The following is a 15,663-nucleotide window of genomic DNA, read 5'->3' as shown; positions in this document are numbered from 1 at the left end:
GTGAAGTTATCCACAAAAAACATCTCTGCTTGCTCAGATAATGCTCTTTTCTCCCATAAAGCAAGAAGAAAGCTTGACTTGACAGGAACAGCAATTTGCATGTGGTGGTTAAGGATACCACCATGGCCATCTGCATTACAGCATTTTCCTTTTCTGCTTTGAACAAGACACCAGCCTTTTATTTGCCCTGTTGCTGCCCCTTAATCTAATCTCATTCAGTTTGTTGAGCTGCCAGTCAGCATGCTGTAATGTTGCTGATCCAACACTGCTCTGAAAATTTCAATCAAGAGCTCTTTCTTTCGAGTGGGGACCGTGATCCAGAAGCCTAACTGCAAAGAGCCAGGGTTTTGAGATTAGCCATCAAACGGGAAACAGGGAAATCCCAGCTCGCTGTCCTGCGGCAGTCTCCAAGCAGGAAATCAAAGCAGCAGCTTTGGCATCTTCGAGAACACAAGACTTGGGTTCAGGGGCGCAAATGAATGAAGGATGCCCAGGTCACCCACCAGCTAGGCTAAGGGACAGCCGGAGCCAGTTCTGCTCTCAGAGCTACATGTGCAGGTCACCCTGACACCCGACTGCATCTCAAATTTTATCTCCAAAATTATTCAGTCCCCTCTTCTTCCCATCAATAAACTGCCAGGCAGCCTAAGGCAGCAGCAAAGGGCAAAACTTCAACCGAGGCAACAAAACAGCACCAATGGAGGCAGCTGCTGAGGGCAAGGGAGGAGCTGGAGCACATCTCGCCTGCCGCGGTGCTGCTCCCATCAGGCAGGCTCAGCATCACCGTCCTGAAGGGTCTGAAGAGCCCTTGCTGAAACAGCTGATCCAGCAGGTTCCCAGCACCTGCCTCCTTGAACATCTCCAGGATAGCAGCAGCTATCCTGAGAAGCTGAGATGCTCACCATGGGGTAACTCCATGCTGGGGAGTCAGCAGAGGGGCTATGGAACAGCAGAGGCCATCTTTGCTGCAGGGAAAGAAACCATCCCTGAACCACCTCATATTACAGTTCGAGTTATTGATTAGCACAATATTTGCAGAGATCGCTGGGAAGCAGGATGGGATTTATTGCCCAGTCCCATAAGTTAGGGCACTGAGGCAATGGAGAGGCAGATATACCCCTGCAAGCTCCCTGGGTGCACTGCAAGCTGCCCAGGGGAGGGAGGGAAGGCATCACACCCCGATGGCAGGACCTAAACGGAGCTCTGAAGGTCAGTCTTGGGTACAAGCATGCAAACCCCATCATTTATACACCAGTACCACCCATCCGAGGTGGCTTGCTCTCTGCAGAGATGGAAAGCAGATTTTCTTTGTGGAGCCAAAGAAAGCTGCCCTGGGAATCCCCCACTTTGAGGTTATGTTTATGCTCCGGGGCACAGAAACTGGAGCGAACAAGCTGCAAAAGCAGCAAGAGGGAAATTCAGCCTGGGTTAACCAGCCCCAGAACTTCAACCCACCTAGCACAGAGAAGCACAAACCCCCTCCAAACCCTGTTTTCCTGCCTCGATCCCCCCTCCAGTGGGGAGCACATCCCACCCAGCCTCAGCACCCGAGCCCTTCCCGCCTGCATCAGCCCCGCTCCCCCTGCCAGGGAAGCAGCCAAGCTCTCCTCCTGCTACGCAGCTTGTCACACTAGGCAGCCTCCATGAATTAAATAACCTTCTTCTGCAGCTAGTCTCCAGAGATGCTCTGCAACGCTACGGAGTCCACAGACTCCGTCACTACACCACCCTTACAAGCATATCTTTGGGCAACAATCCAGCTGGGGTGACCCCCAGTAGGGGTGAAACTCACCTCACCACCAGCAGTTGGAGGACAGACCTCACACCCTAGTCTCTATCGTCAGCTGGAGGTTGAGGCAAAGGAGATGCAGACAGAACAGGGAAACCACAGGGAAACCCATGCCCTTTCAGGAGCAAAGGGCCACAGGGTTCCCTTCATCGCCTAGAGCTCCAAAAGCATGACTCTCAGAGCTAAATACCTTCCACAAAACAAAGGGACAACTTGTAAAAGTGATCCAGACTCATTTCTGCTCAAACATCTACGCAAACTTTCTATTTTACTGAGGGGTTCCCCAGAGAAAACTGCCCCCAGAGCCAGGCTCCTCTTCCCGCGTTGTGATGGAATATCTCCCTTTCTCCCTCGGGGAGCAATATGGAAATGTTGCATAGAAAGGTCAAGTCACAGGCTGCTATGGACCATTTTTGCTGGAAAAGAGCCCCACAGATACTTACCATCTCTGCCCAGAAGGATGCAGGGATGACAGTCTGATTGCAGAGGCGGAGAGTTTGGGAAGCATCTTGTAAAACTTGGATACGGCCAAAATTTATTTTACTCGGGTGCACGGAGACAACTGGTCCTTCTCCAACGCTCACTAAATGGATCTTCTGCTCCAGGAAGCAGGTAGGAAAGATCAAAAAGAACAGGGAAAGTTGAAAAAGATTAGACCGCTCTAAGGGTACTCCTAGACTGAGGGATAATTAGGGTGGTTTGAAGTTTTCAGTGTGGTAAGACTGAAACAGAAGGCCTGGAGCACGTGTGGGATCTGGAGCCATCCCATCTGAAAGCCACAAGCTCCCGGTATCAGGGGGTAAAGAAACCCAGTTTCCCACGCTTGCTTTTTCACACCTCCTCCACACTGTTAGCTCTCTTCCCTGTACCCTGTGCCTGCTCCCACCCCTTTTCCTGCTCAGTCTTGCCCCAAAGCACCCTCCCTGACTTCTGCTGCTGCACAGCCCCACTTGGAGACTAACTTCGTTAACACTCCCAAAGCAACACCTGTGACAACCAGCACAAGTCAGAAGCAAAGCAGGCTCTTCAGAGTACAGATCATGCAAGTTACTTGCCTCTGATTTGTGCTTGTGTGTATTCCTGGTATTATATGAATAACAGACATAAATTCTAGTGGGGGGAAACCCTTCTTTTGAAGGGAAGCATGCCTTATATTTACGAGCAACTCTTTTGTCAAACTTCACATTTCCCTGCAAAGCCTGCGTTGCCTGGCCTTCCCGTTGACTGCTTTACATTGCACACCCACAAGGGCCTGGGTTGAGAGGTTCAGTGGCATCCAGGGGATTTAGCAGCATCATTTCCATTCCTTTTCATGGAAGTTTAAATCCCGCAACTACTTTCAACATGTCAGCCTTCCTTTCTGTTACAGAAAGCCTCAGGTTCCCAGCAATCCTCTGACATCCTCCTTCATGCTCAGACAGATGACAAGACATTTTAAAACAGCTGCTTCAAAAGTTAGTATCATTTTCATTTTAAGTGTAACTAAATTTCATCTAGATTTCAGCTAGATGAAGCCAGGACACTACATACAACGGTCTCTTGACTACATTTTGTTGTCGCTGCTGCTGTTGTGTATGCAAATGGTGTGGAGACTCACATGTTTTCAGCTGGGACTTTTGGCAAAGAGATTTGATGGATATTTCTCAAACATGATGGGCCTGACTTCAGAAAAGCTTAAATCCAGCTTTGCACAAAACATCACTTCAGCATGTTTTCTTATGTGCTTGCTTTAGCAGGATTCAGGGAGGTCCCTGTGTGCTCCTGAGCAAAAGTCCTAATGAAGCAGCGGTTGCTGCTCATCTAATAATACAGCAGAGTAGGAGAGGCAGGGATCGTGCTGCATTTTAGACTGGGCTTGTTATCCCACCTCACATATCCATAATGACATGCTGTGTCAGACACTTGGATTACCACCTAAGAGAATACCATCCCTCCTCTTCTCTGGGCATGAGCCATTGCTCATGCCACGGATCCCTTCTTTCCTTGTCCACGCCAGCCATATATTACAAGTTCTTGTTTTCCCAGGAAGAATCCCTGTACACTTTATGCCCCACCAAGATGAGTCGCACAAAGGCACACATCTCCCCTAGCACTCACCAGCGGGGATCCTTCGCTCCCAAACACCGCGACACGAGCCACTGTGTCCTGCTCTCCCGTCACCTGGGCTTCCAGTGTAACCGGGACCTCCACCAAGCTGCGAGGCTGGATAATCCCGCATGGCGTGGGGCTGGAGTACCACACAGGAGCATCCTTCTTGTGTTCCTATAAGGCACAGAATCAAAACCAACTTTAAAGCTTCCTCAAAGGTCACTCTAAACTCCTTGACATCTACCACAATGACAATTCACGCACATTTTTAAAAATCCCTAGGAGAAAGCAGAGAGGCACAAAAACAGATGCAAGACTAGTATGGGCTTAGCATCCTGAGGGGGTCCGAGAGCTGCTGCATGCACAAACACCCGCTCCTGTGCTGGCAGCCTCCTTGCAGCAGCCTTTCATGACCTTTTAAGTTCTCCTACAGGAAAGCACCCCAAAGACTAGACTATGAACTGCTTCCTAAAGTTTATATTCAGGCAGGTTCCTATTTAACTGCTTTCTAAAGTTTCTATTCAGGTAGGTTCCTATTCTCAGCAAACCTTTAGGTTTGACTATAAACCAGCAAGGTCTTCTCCAAAACTCCTTTTTTCCTAATATACCCCTTGACAACATTGGAGGAAAGGAGGTGGATGCGATGCCAAACCTGAGGAAGAACTGCGTAGCAGCCTGGGAGATTGCTGTCGTTCTCAAGGGTCAGCATCTGCCGATACGGGTACTTTAGAAAGCACCGTCCAAATGTCATGACCGGGTTGAGCACTCGCAGCTGAGGAACGATGCATCTAGGCAAAGAGATGACGAAAAGGGAATTGGAGATACTGAGAGAACGTAGAATTTGTTTACTCCCCAAATAGCATGAAATGGAGCATAACACGTGTCACTGTCAAATGGACGTTTAAGACCCCTACAGCAATAAATTGCCTTTAATTTCTTTTTATACAACAACCTCTTGTAAAGGAGGAGCAAACCCTGAGTCTCAGCATTGTAGAGGCTGCCAAGTGCCCAGGCAGAGCACTGTGCCCTGTCCCAGAGCTGTCTGATGGGCACCTTTGCCCCAGGAGGCTTGCAAAGACACCTTGCACCCTCCTGACGCTCCCAGCAAGGCATGAGCTCCAGGGGAGCCTTCCCACCCATGACCAGGGCTCACCAAGCCTCAGGGAACACAAGACCCCACAATCTCAGTAAAAATTACTCCCTCCTCTCCCATACCTCTCTTGCCCTGCCTGAAAACTCAGCCATTTACCCCAGCAGCAGAGGGCACAAGCCACCACCTGCCTCACGCAGTGGCTGGTCACCCCTTCCCCACTTCTGTAGCCACCTTGCTCCTTGACCCTCACGGGTCCATACACTGTCTGCTCCCATTTGCACTTCTTTTACGGAATTGCAGCCCAGGCACTGACTGGAAGACTCTGCCTCTTGCAATTCAACTGACACCCACTGCAGCACAACAGCATCGAATCTGGCTGCAGCAAGAACAGCTTTTGGCTTAAATCTGAGAACAGTACGTCTCAGAAGGACCAGAGGAAAGCAGAGAAACCTGAGCTCACCTTCCACATCAAGGACTATTTTCCCCATCCTAAGATCTTGCCTCTACTTCCCCTCACCAGTCCTGACACAAGCCCCTTCCCCATTTGCACATGCCTTCGTTAACTGAACCAGACACCAGCTTTCAGCAGGCTGATCACTGTGTCCCAAATGAATGTTGCGTTTTGGTTGCAACCCAGCACAAGTCCACCACTTGCAGGAAGAAGGAGGGGCAGCCCTTTGGAAATTTCTTACACCTCAAGCACCAAAAGCCAGGCCAAACATGAATATAATTACTGTTCCCTTTAGAAAAAGGCTCAGCCCCATGCCTGTCCGTTGAGCACAGGTGCTTCTCAACGTGGGCTGCTTTCAAAGCACTGCTGTTCTCCTAGCTAGCTGGGTAGAACTAGCTCATTAAGCAACGCTTCTCATTTGGAGATGGAGCCAGAAAACCGCGTGCAAGGCAGTGTGCTGGTGGGGGGTGCACGAGGAGAGACGATGAGCTGCAAGGGAAGCGGCGATACCTGGCTGTGAGAGGCAATGCCAACACCTCCTTGCCAACACCGTCCACGTCCACCACCAGTGCCAGCTCGTATCTCTTCACGGTGTTGGAACACAGGGTGACCTGGCGGAAGAGAAGACCATCAAATACTTCATCGCTCCCAAAAGCCATCGTCCATGTGTGGTGTCCTCCGGTTCTCCTTCCACAGTAAGGAAAGGGAGGATTTTGCCCTAATTCTTCTGCTGGTCCATGTACAGAGCACAGGCTCTGCGAGTAATAAAAGTCTTCTGACAAGATCTGCTCTGTTAAATACACCGTGCAGTTATCAGGGTATATGCAAGCTAAATTAAAGCACAATTAGACTAATGCTCTACTCACCACTGTATTAAAATTAAGGGACCAGTTTGTAATCTCGACTAGAATAGCATAAATCCAGAGGAAATCTGCTGACTTGAACAGAATGAGTTCAGCTTTACAGGGGGAAGCTGAGAGCAAAACGTGGCCCAGCAGATGCTGTGCAGTTCACGGCTGCCAGAGCTTTTGCAGTCCCCCTTGGGGATCGCTGCAGTGAATACAGCTCCTCCTGCTCAACAGGACAGGAGAAATTAGACTGGGAAGAAAGGCAAACTGCTTTATCCAATGACATCTCTCTTTTTAACAGCCACCTTCTGTCCTCATCCTTCCTCTGCCCACTGTAAATCCAAGAGATCGCTCTAAGCAGCTCTCAAAAACACAGGAGTGGCTTCTGTACCTGACTATACGGTACAAGACCTTCCGCTCAGGATTTTGGAAACAAAACGGTGCTCCTTCTGAAACGTCCCAGAGTAACCCAGCCAACAAAAGCCTAACACTAATGCATATATCTTACTCGCGTTATGCTGGCAGCACTAAAGCCCTCTCATGCATCAGTGAAGCTTCAGCTCCACCTGCTGAAGCACGTATGGCCGGACTCTTTTCCATACCTGGATATCCACGACCCCCTGGGAGCGGATGGTCCCTCTGCACGGCATGATGGTAAATTCGGTTGGCTTCACAAGACCTTGGGCTCCCCTTCTCCAGTATGAGTGAGTGTTGTCCGACAAAGGAACAAAACTGGTAACACTGGGCTCTCCCGAGCCGTCCCCAGGAATGCGAAGGTTGAAGGTCATGGGCACCAAGGAGGTGTTAGTGAGGCGACACGACAAGGTGCGAGGAAAGCCTAGGAAATGACACAAATATGAATTTACACCCCAGTTATCCCCCTGAGTCCTGGTGTGAATATCCTGTTAGGATAAAACTGTGCCTGGAGTTTAGCTCTTCTCAATCTGAACCACAGCTAGTTGAGAAGCTAAGCAAGGAATTCATCGTCACTTAAGCTCTCTTTTATGCTGATCACAGAGATTGTTTCCTTGGCAATGCCCACTCTTAGCGATGCCGAACACCAGAATTTTGTCTCTCTTTACCTGAGGAGCGCTCTCACATGCCCCAAAACCAGCATCAGTTATTTCTCGCTTATGAGCGTACATCCAGACAGACCATTTTTTCTGAAAATTCAGTCCGTAACATTCCCTGTTAACTCCACGAACACTCCTACAGTTTTCAATATATAAAAGCAGTGTATTGTCATCGAGGAGAAGCTCCAGTAAAAGAAAGGATGGATGCAATTGGCTACTACAGCACGATGCAAAGCACTCTAATGCAGTTTCTCTAGGCAGCATCCTCAAGGCATCTCCTGTTTGGGGGCAATCAGACTCAGCTCGTGACAACCTGCAGCCCACTTCACAGGAGGCAAGCCTGATGCTTGCTTAGAAATTAGCAGGAACCGTGTCTCACCTTACCTAACAAACGGGGACATCACATCCATGCTGCACACTGGCTTTGGTTACTGCCCGCAAGGGTTTACATCACTTTACCTTTGATACTTGCTTTCCATAATGGAAAAGCAGTGATACAACCACACCTGGTGGGGATGTGCTGCAGAGACAGGACATCAGCCCACAACCTGCTCTGGAGTGGACATCTGCCTTGGACGGCCAGCTCTGTGAGGAGACATCTCCCATGGCCTGCTTACCAAGCGTTACTTGAATACAGGTGGGGAGGAAAACCAACTGCAGACACAGCAGGTAGTTCATCCATGCCCATCGACAGTGACCACTGCCCACCTCCAGCAACTACTCCAGCAGGGAGGCAGGAGACACACAGAAAGGACAAACACAGACTTCACAGTCCCAAAGGAGACCGAAGTCTCCAGATGCAGACAACAGTCAGCAGCAGAGCTAAAAGAAGCAAAAATACAGTAGCTGCCTTCAGCTCAAAAGGCCTTATTAACGAAATCAGATTAAGTAGGATGAAGCTCCTATTACATAACCATATTTCTGCCTGCTGTGTTTCTGGTTTTATTTCTTCAAAAGGAAATAAAGAAATGGCAGAGTGGTGATGTAGGGAGGGGAGGAAGCAGCTCAGGAAAGGTAATGAGTTTTCTTAGAAAGTCCATGAGCAGCATGAAAACACAGAGGCATCCTGGGTGCAGAATGATAATGGCCCTTCAATCACAATTGATTTCACAATTCAACTTTAGAACATCTCAGTACAAAGCCTTTTGTGAGACGGAGGTGGAGAACGAGAATCTGCACTTTAATGGAGATGCTCTGGACGCTCAGCCACTGGCTCCATCAGCAGACCTGGGCTTTTGGCAGGGAAGGAGAAGGAGCCCAGATCTCAGAGGACATCAGTGCCCGATGCCGAGCTATTGCTTGGGCATATTACCTGGGAGGTGAGAATGAGGTGCCCTCACAGCACTAATCAACAGCTCACACTGAAGGTCAGGTGGGGGAAATGGTGTCCTCCCCTTGCAACACGCACATTCACCCAGAGCAGCTACAGGCTAGCATGTGGCTTCAACTCCCTTCTCCTGCAGTCCCATCCCCTGGGCCCTTCTGGCACAAGGACTTTCACAGCCATTCTGCTGCCAAGCATTAGGAGCTTGGGGCTGAACAGACTATGAGGGACACCAGAAAACACTGACTTTCTGTTCCTTTGGTCCTATCTGACCTCATGATGGCACAACACTGCCTAAGCCACCAGCAGCCCTGGTTTTAACACCTCAAAGGCTGCTATGGAGGAACACAAGTGACAGGTGCTCTTCTGTTCAGGTGCTCTGTTTTGGTGATGCACAGGCCTCTCAACCTATGCTCCAAGCCCAGGGAACACTCACCGAAGGAGACATCACCGAAGCGGAGGGAAGGTACGTTGAAATGAAAAGTTGGTCCGATGACACAGCCCCTGTGAGGACAAAGACAGGCAGAGGAGGCATTGGTTTGGTTAAAGAGAAATGCAAAGTGTTCGGCTTTCGTTACTGCTCGGAGGGATAAAAGCTGGTCTCAGAACCACAGCGGGTTTCAAATCAACCCGTCGCCTTTCTGCTCAGCACAGCATCCATGTGGACAGGAGACAGCCAAAGCAAAGTGGTCAGCAGCTGAGAGCTGCTGATGTGCCTTAGGGCACCATGTCAGGCAGGGTATGCCCCCAAGTTGCTGCTGGCCTGATGAAGGACCCTGAACAAGTGATGGCTCCGTGCCTCAGTTTCCCCATCTGTAACGTGCTGACACAGAGGTCTCCACACAAAAGTGGACCCATTGTACTAGCTTTGCCAGCTGCAGGTTCTCTGCTTTGGTATTTCTTTGCTGGAACTGGTGTTCCCATGGAGTATATGAACATCTTGTCCTCAGATCATCTTGACCCATGCAATCATGAGGCATGCAGGATTTGGAGGCATGAAGCCAGAGGAGCGCCCAGACACCCACTGACACAAGAGCAGCAACAGTTCTACACAGCGGACAGCTGAATCTTGGGGAAAAGGATCAGCTTGTCACCAGTGCACCAGCTGACACATCCAAGAGCAACACACGTCTCCAACCACCGAACACGGGTGTCCTGAACCCACCACACCTCCTCACCTGTCCTTAAATTCAGCAGCCAGGCTCCAAACTCCAAAACTCACCAAAATCCCCTGAAATCAGCACTTGGAGCTGCACAACAGCCATTAATTTATTTCATGGTTGATGCCAATCAATGCCAGCTCTGCCTCTTAGTTAAAAATCAAGGACCACAGTGAACGCTGCCTTCTAGTTTTAGTCACAGGACTGCCACTGACTCTGTTTGGCACATGACCAGACTCAAGCATCCCGCAGGAGGGACCTGCGTTCATCCGTGGTGTCCCATTTCCAGCATCCCTTTCTAAACACCAAAGAAACAAGCATTCAGGACCTTGTAAGGTTGGGTTCCTTCCCAAGAAGAATCACCTATGGTTTGGGCATCTTCTGATTGCATAGTTAAAAAGCACTCAAAAACTGACTTTCAGGAGTTGCAATCCAATACTAATTCTCGATTCTTGGAGCTGAAGCAGCTCCTGAGACTAAGTCAGGGAGCAAATCCCTGATGATGATGATGAAGTTCCCTCTCCAAGGACCTCACATAACCAGACCTAACCGCCCAAGCCCTAACACCTTGCTTTGGACACAGCAAAGGGAGCAGGCGTGCTTTCCGCCACAGCACTTGCCACGAGACGATGGAGAACTACCTCCAAACCAACCATGACTGGGGATCACACTGGGAAACTGCCAAGGATGAGCCTTGCCAGGCAAGCGGAGAAATGACTGCCATTTCTGCTGAGTGCGCCGTATCTGTGCTCAGGGAAGTTAAACCTGAATGACTGCCCAGAAGGCTTGAGCAAGGAGCCAACCCGGAGCCCTGTGCACCACAGCTGATAACAGTACAGCTCGCAAAAAAATGGGGGAAAAGGCAGTGGTTTTGGCAACTACCGTGTTTTACAGTAGCATTAAATAATGCACTTGTGAAGGGAGATCAGGGTCCTTGCAGAGCACGAAGGATAACACAAGGTGGGAGAGGAACCGCTTCAACACTCATCCCCATTCCTTCCTTCCTTTGCAGCCCAGTCTCCCACCAGCCAGCTCGCCTCCATTCAAAAGAGCTGGGAGTTTTTCTCCATGGAGGACTAAATCCAGTGCTTCAAACTTCCCGACAAGGGAGGCTCAGCTTCACCTGGTGGGTGGACATCTCAAAGGCCTTGAAAACAAACAGCTTGAGCTGCGGGGCTGGAGAATGAGAGATAAGGACTGGATAGGGATCCTTGAAACTAAGGCAAGGCAGAAATCAAGGAGGCAGATGACATCTCAGAGCAGAGTGGACTGCAATGGGAATTACTGCTGAGGGACAGCTGTACCGGAGCAGGTGGGCATGCTGGGGTACCCTCAGATGGGCTGCATAGGAGCCACCACCTAGAAAGGAGGAATACAAGGATGGGGAAGAAATAAATAAAAAAGGACCAGCAATCCTCTTTCACTGAGACATAAGGTCTGCACCGAGCTCAGGGCCGTGCTGGCAGAACAGGGCAGAGCGGCCACAGAGAAGGGGAGGACATGCTGGGCACTGGCAGCCAGGGCACCAGTGGGGAAAAAAGGACCACTTCAACCAGCCCCAAAGCTCCAGAGCACCCAGCATCAGCTCCCCTGCCTACACCACATGATCCCACCAGCTCGTGGTTAAGACTTGCTGGGACAAGTTCGCATGCTGCTGTGGTCCTGAGAAATGAGCTTTGCCTCTCCTTTCATCAGCTTTTTTTTCCCCTCTTCTCCCCTCTTGCTCGGTCAGGATTCTCTTTTGCAATGGCACCAGCCCAGGGGATGATGCCCGAGTCCTTGTGACAGTACTTGCTGCAGAGCTTCCTGTCTCCTGCATCAGCACGTTTCTGGCTGCAGAAAGGAGGTACCGTAGCACTCGCTGCACAAGAGCCGGGAGGACAGCTTGTCCCAACGCATTAGCATGAGAGATGATGTTGATGCTGCTGCTACCCATTTTGTATGGAATGTTAACAGAGGATTTTAAAAACACTGCTTCTGGCTGCAGAATCACCCAGGCTGGCCCCTCTCCAAAGCCCTCTTGGCCCTGCTGGGTGTTCAGGGGGACATCCCAGACCATCTACTGCCCAAAGCTGATACCATCACACTGTCTGCCATGGCCCAAGGGGGAATGAGCTACCTGTAGCAAGGAGTCACTTCAGCTCCTGGGTACCGGGACAGGGCAGCAGGCATCTCCACACCTTTCCCGTACGGCCTCCAGTCAAACTTTTTTCCAGCACGGGCAGTCACTTAAAGCCCCAGGGTCCTCACACAGAGATGTCAAAGGGTCACAAAAGGAATCTGCTGCTGCCAAATTCTGGGCAAACAGTGTCCTAGAAAGTCACAGAGCCACCCTGGCTCAACCATGAAGGCAAAGCTGCTTCCCAGAGGAACCCAAGACTTTGAAAGTTAAACTGCGTATTGAGAGCAGAGGAGGCATGGTCACAGGTGGCCAGCAGCTCAAGGGAGGTGATTCTGCCCCTCTACTCGGCTCTGGTGAGACCCCACCTGCAGGACTGGGTCCAGCTCTGGAGTCCTCAGCACAGGAAAGACGTGGACCTGTTGAGGCAGGTCCAGAGGAGGGACACGAAAACTATCAGAGCGATGCAACACCTCCCCTATGAAGAAAGGCTGAGAGAGTTGGGGTTGGTCAGCCTGGAGAAGAGAAGGCTCCAGGGAGACCTTCTTGCAGCCTTTCAATACTTAAAGGGGGCTTATAAGAAAGACGGGGACAGACTTTTTAGCAGGGCCTGTAGCAATAGGACAAGGGGTAATGGCTTTAAACCGAAAGAGGGTAGATTTAGACTAGATAGAAGGAAGAAATATTTTACAATGAGGGTGGTGAGGCACTGGCACAGGTTGCCCAGAGAGGTGGTAGATGGAAACATTCAAGGTCAGGCTGGACGGGGCTCTGAACAACCTGGTCTACTTGAAGATGTCCCTGCTCACTGCAGGGGGGTTGGACTAGATGACCTTTAAAGGTCCCTTCCAACCCAAACCATTCTATGATTTCCTCTCGTAGACAATTACACTTTCTTGGCTGCTGCAATTGCAAGGTTCAAACTGGAGTCAAGGTTAAAAAGTCTTGGCTCTTAGTGGGGGGTGCTAGGATCTGAGCCAAGACAAAGACCTTAGACAACCCCTTTTTTCTCTGCTCCATCATCAAATGAGGTAGGGGGGAGCTGATTACCCAGAGAGAGCTACAGATGTGCCCACCAAGCTCCTATAACCCTCCTCACCTGATAGTCAAGGTCACAGGCTCAGGGGATCCATTCACACTGAACTTGAATTCTTCTGTGAACTGCCCCAGGATGGTGGAACTGAAGGAGATCCGGATCACCTGGAGCCCGTCCGGCAAAATGGTGCCCTCCCGGGGCAGAAAGGTGAAGCAGGAGCCCAGAGCTGTAGCTGGAGGGACCAACCGGAAGAAAGCATCGATGGCTCCTTTGTTAAACAGGACCGCCTGCAGCAGCAAGAAAGCAAAATGGAAATACATAAGGAATCTTCCTTTCTTACACAAGGCTGACTTGTTCTCCCATTAAACAAGTAACATCTGTAAAAAGACAGAAGATGCCGTGTGCTGCTGCTTGGCAGAAGCCAAAGAATATGCAACAGGACAAGTTCTGCCTTTGGGTTTTTACATGCAAAGCAGTGATAACTTCATCTAAACAGAGTCACGCTGGGTTTACTCTACTGATACAGAGCAGTCCACTCTGACTTGCAGTGCAGAGGACCTGCTCAGCATCAGCGAGTTGATTCAGACCCGTCCCTAAGGGCAATGAAGGGCAGTTACTAGTGGATCATCACACAACTGCTTCTGCTCCTGATGAGCCCGGTCCTGCCAAGGGCAGAACATGGGCAGCTTCCATTGCAGCCAACAAGTTCACTGCATGTAGAAGACCCCTCAGGCCAGCACTATAACCAACTTCAGAAGCACTCCCCAACTCTGCTACAGTATAGAAGTTAGGTTTCTCTTCTTTCTTCTTTAAGGTGATACTTTCTTAGTCTTTGCTCCAACAGACATGTCAGGAAAGAATGAGCGTGAGGTGCATAGCAGCTCCATCTATTCCAAAGAAGTTCTCTTTCCTAAATATTCACAGCCACCATCCAAGATTTTACCATTACTGGAATAAACTGCAAATTTAGAACCAAACCATATTTTGTTGAATGCTCGAGAGATCTACTGCCTCGAACAAGTAACACAATCCTGCAGCGTTTGTTGAAATTCAGCTCTTTTCATGTTGGGCGAGAAATGCCCACATCTGCCTGTGAGTACCGGCACGCTGTCAATCACCAACAAACCTACCCAAAGCAAAGCTGTAAAGTTTCTGATTGCTGCAGGGTGAAATCCTGCCATTTCCGTGGACTTAGCTATCTGCTTTGAATTTCTTTTCCCTAATTTTTGTCCTTGCAAAACCTGTCAGAAAAACTGAGACAGAAGCATAGAAACATCCTTTGTTTTTCAACTTTGCAGCTGCTGCTGAAAATATGCATGTATTCAAAGTCCACAATGGTAACTTGAACACTACTCTCGCCTCTTGTGTGTTTTACACCTTCGTTACAAATTGCACTTAGGGATCCGACGCTGAGCTGAGGTTTACCTCCAGTCTAGCTGCTTAGCAAAGCACTAACAGCTTCATCTACTTCATCACATTTTCTCAAGTAATGAAAATCATAAATTGATAGAGAGAGAATCAATAAAGTATCAGCATTAAAAATGCACAGAGCACACAATATTTCCGTAAGAAAACACCTTAATGTGTCCTTCCCTGCCACAGTCAAGGTTTTGAAAGTGTCTGGCATGATGTATTGCCTCGTCTTCTACCTCTTTCACTTGCTCTATCTTTTTTTTTTGCAGAAGACTTGACATCATTGGGGGGAGGCAAATATATAGAAAGTGCCTTTGCTTCATTTCCAGAAATGCTTTGCTCTTCATAGAGCCAGAGGTGCACCAAGCCCGAAGCGTGGTGAGGGGCTCGTCAGCGAGGGGAAGCACTCCCAATTTCTTTCCTAGGGACAGCTCTGAGCCAGGAGGCTGGACGGCTTTCCTCTGACTCCCAGGAATCGGTAGGATGCACTTAACTGAAAACTCTTTGCAAGGGACTTGAGTTCAAACACAGTAAATTTGTTCCAGCTGCTTTTTAAGAGCCAGAGTACAAAGGTGCTTTGCATCTAGGGCTGAAACAAAAGCCTCTGAATACTTATCTTTTTGACCCAGTGCTGCTTTCATGTGTCAAGGGGGGTTTTTTTGCATGAAGGCTCCCAGCTGATCTCAAATGGACGTTGCCAAAAAGCAGGGACTAGGGCTTCACGAAAACATACACCTTTCAGACCCCACCAGAAGTATCCAGATTCTGTGAAACCCCCCAAACTTGACTAGTATGTCAAATATTCCCTGCTCACAACTGCCTCAGTTGCCAGGAATCCCCCAGGTCCACGAGGCTCAGCGTTGCCCCGGGAGCCGTGAGGATCCAGCCCAACCCCTGCGAACCCCTCCTGCTCACCTCATAGCTGTGGGCTGATCCAATGAAAACCTTCCCGATGTCCAGCTGGTCAAAGTTGAAGCGGAGCCGGGGCCCTATGCCTTCACCTTTGATGCACAGGGGCAGCCTGGCCTCTCGGCCTGGGGAGAGATTGCCATTTCAGTACAGTAATTCCCTCTGTTGCCCTGGATTTTCCAGCCTGCCTCAATGCTAGTCCCTGACTCCACGATGGATGGGACCAGCTCTAGATGCTCCAGGGAGAAGATACGGGACCCTTCTCCTCCCTCAGGACATATGCCCTTGGGCTGGTTTCTAATTTAGTGATCAGTTTGCACCCTGAAAACGGGATGCTGAGTTTAAAACACGATCTCTGAA

General features: G+C 49.7%; 1 pseudogene; it reads right to left on the bottom strand.

The window, feature by feature from the left end:
- Positions 1 to 15,663, bottom strand: part of LOC132321537 (hydrocephalus-inducing protein homolog) — a 74,508-nt pseudogene that overhangs the window by 35,593 nt on the left and 23,252 nt on the right.

This window comes from Gavia stellata, unplaced genomic scaffold (assembly GCF_030936135.1).
Source record: "Gavia stellata isolate bGavSte3 unplaced genomic scaffold, bGavSte3.hap2 HAP2_SCAFFOLD_95, whole genome shotgun sequence".
Taxonomy (NCBI): Eukaryota; Metazoa; Chordata; class Aves; order Gaviiformes; family Gaviidae; genus Gavia; species Gavia stellata.
This window is presented reverse-complemented; position numbering and strand designations above follow the sequence as displayed.